Below are 3,541 nucleotides of genomic sequence, written 5' to 3'. Positions count from 1 at the left end.
GGTTATATACACACTCTTTATACATAGGTACGGTTATGTACACACTCTTTATACATAGGTACACAGGTACAGTTATGTACACACTCTTTATACATAGGTACACAGGTACGGTTATGTACACACTCTTTATACATAGGTACACAGGTACGGTTATGTACACACTCTTTATACATAGGTACACAGGTACGGTTATGTACACACACTTTATACATAGGTACACAGGTACGGTTATGTACACACTCTTTATACATAGGTACACAGGTGCTGTTATGTACACACTCTTTCTTTATACACAGGTACATTTATGTACACACTCTTTATACATAGGTACTGTTATGTACACACTCTTTATACATAGGTACACAGGTACCGTTATGTACACACTCTTTATACATAGGTACACAGGTACAGTTATGTACACACTCTTTATACATAGGTACGGTTATATACACACTCTTTATACATAGGTACGGTTATATACACACTCTTTATACATAGGTACACAGGTACGGTTATGTACACACTCTTTATACATAGGTACACAGGTACGGTTATGTACACACTCTTTATACATAGGTACACAGGTACGGTTATGTACACACTCTTTATACATAGGTACACAGGTACGGTTATGTACACACTCTTTCTTTATACATAGGTACACAGGTACGGTTATGTACACACTCTTTATACATAGGTACACAGGTACGGTTATGTACACACTCTTTATACATAGGTACACAGGTACAGTTATGTACACACTCTTTATACATAGGTACACAGGTACAGTTATGTACACACTCTTTATACATAGGTACACAGGTAAGGTTATGTACACACACTTTATACATAGGTACACAGGTACGGTTATGTACACACTCTTTATACATAGGTACACAGGTACTGTTTTGTACACACACTTTATACATAGGTACACAGGTACTGTTTTGTACACACACTTTATACATAGGTACACAGGTTATGTACACACTCTTTATACATAGGTACACAGGTTATGTACACACTCTTTATACATAGGTACACAGGTACGGTTATGTACACACTCTTTATACATAGGTACACAGGTACGGTTATGTACACACTCTTTATACATAGGTACACAGGTACGGTTATGTACACACTCTTTATACATAGGTACACAGGTACGGTTATGTACACACTCTTTATACATAGGTACACAGGTTATGTACACACTCTTTATACATAGGTACACAGGTTATATACACACTCTTTATACATAGGTACACAGGTACGGTTATGTACACACTCTTTATACATAGGTACACAGGTACGGTTATGTACACACTCTTTATACATAGGTACACAGGTACAGTTATGTACACACTCTTTATACATAGGTACACAGGTACAGTTATGTACTCACTCTTTATACATAGGTACACAGGTTATGTACACACTCTTTATACATAGGTACGGTTATGTACACACTCTTTATACATAGGTACACAGGTACGGTTATGTACTCACTCTTTATACATAGGTACACAGGTACTGTTATGTACACACTCTTTATACATAGGTACACAGGTACGGTTATGTACACACTCTTTATACATAGGTACACAGGTACGGTTATGTACACACTCTTTATACATAGGTACACAGGTACGGTTATGTACACAATCTTTATACATAGGTACACAGGTATGGTTATGTACACACACTTTATACATAGGTACACAGGTACGGTTATGTACACACTCTTTATACATAGCTACACAGGTACGGTTATGTACACACACTTTATACATAGGTACACAGGTACGGTTATGTACACACTCTTTATACATAGGTACACAGGTACGGTTATGTACACACTCTTTATACATAGGTACACAGGTACGGTTATGTACACACTCTTTATACATAGGTACACAGGTACAGTTATGTACACACTCTTTATACATAGGTACACAGGTATGGTTATGTACACTCTTTATACATAGGTACACAGGTTATGTACACACTCTTTATACATAGGTACACAGGTTATGTACACACTCTTTATACACAGGTACTGTTATGTACACACTCTTTATACATAGGTACACAGGTACGGTTATGTACACACTCTTTATACATAGGTACACAGGTACAGTTATGTACACACTCTTTATACATAGGTACACAGGTACGGTTATGTACACACTCTTTATACATAGGTACACAGGTACGGTTATGTACACACTCTTTATACATAGGTACACAGGTACGGTTATGTACACACTCATTATACATAGGTACACAGGTACGGTTATGTACACACTCTTTATACATAGGTACGGTTATGTACACACTCTTTATACATAGGTACACAGGTGCGGTTAAGTAACACTCTTTATACATAGGTACACAGGTACAGTTATGTACACACTCTTTATACATAGTGTGACAGACCCTTCTGTCAGGACTGAAGGAGTTAAGTGTGTTCAGCTTTAAGACTTTAAGAAGCTAATTTCTAAAGACAGGTTTGCTGGCCTTAGCTATTGTGCACTGTCATTAAAGTTAGTGATAAGCATTCCATTGTTTGATCACCCTCAGAGAGAAAACGCCTAAGTGATAAGAAGAGCCCAGAGTGTCTTGTGTTTAAAGTATTTAAGTAATGTAATTCTATTGTATCATGTAAAAGGGCGTCCTCCCCTTTTATCTAATGTACAAGAGTCTTTCAACCCCCCCATCTGGGGTCAAAACCTGTATAAATACTAGGCATCTAGCCTTTAATAAATACATTCTGTTTTAAACCTGAAAACTGGCTGGGTTGTGAATTGCTGATTCCCTATGCAGGACATTGTTCATCTGGTGTTAACCCTTGGTACACTGTTGGTACCGTAACAATTGGTGGCAAGCGACGGAATGAACCTTATCGCCCAGAAGAGCAACTACACAAGCCAGTAACCTCAGGAAGAGGGGGATTATTACAATACTGACTAAGATGGAAAGAGTACCAGGAACAGAAGGAACCAATGGGCCCAGCATAGCAGACAGAACCCCTGAAGAAGCAAGCTTTGATCGGGCGGTTAAAATAAGACTGGCACATTATGGCCCCAACCCATCTGCGGAAATTATCAACCGGGTCATAGCAGCTGTGGAGGCCAACCTACTTCGCCAAAGCGGTGCTGCAGCAGCCCAAGTCACAGCAACCCCAGTGGAAAAGGGAAAAGTAAATTTTGCAGCTTTTAAAAACTTCCTGGAAACAGAAGGAGAGATTGATGGGTACCTTGCGGATTTTGAGAGGCAATGTGCACTACACAAGGTACCCGCAGAGGACTGGGTCATGATATTATCCGGAAAATTATCCGGCCGGGCCAGTGAGGCTTTTCGGGCCATTCCAGATGAGGAAGTCGGGGATTATAATACTGTAAAAGAGGCTCTGCTCTCCAGGTATGCGGTTACACCGGAGGCATACCGGAGGCGGTTCAGAGACACTGTTAAATTAGCTGGAGATTCCTACCTTGAGTGGGCATGTAAGGTGCACCGCACAGCAGCTCACTGGATAGCG

General features: G+C 39.7%; 1 long non-coding RNA gene across 1 annotated transcript; it reads left to right on the top strand.

Annotated features, from left to right (window-relative positions):
• The first annotated feature begins 1,002 nt into the window (after positions 1-1,002).
• Positions 1,003-2,231, top strand: LOC128636180 (uncharacterized). The gene is made up of 3 exons (XR_008398681.1): positions 1,003-1,236; positions 1,492-1,847; positions 2,031-2,231. It is a non-coding gene; the product is annotated as an uncharacterized LOC128636180 (long non-coding RNA).
• The last annotated feature ends 1,310 nt before the right edge of the window (positions 2,232-3,541 follow it).

This window comes from Bombina bombina, chromosome 7 (genome assembly GCF_027579735.1).
Source record: "Bombina bombina isolate aBomBom1 chromosome 7, aBomBom1.pri, whole genome shotgun sequence".
NCBI lineage: Eukaryota > Metazoa > Chordata > Amphibia > Anura > Bombinatoridae > Bombina > Bombina bombina.
The sequence above is the reverse complement of the archived record's forward strand: the minus strand, read 5'-3'. Positions and strand labels throughout refer to the sequence as shown.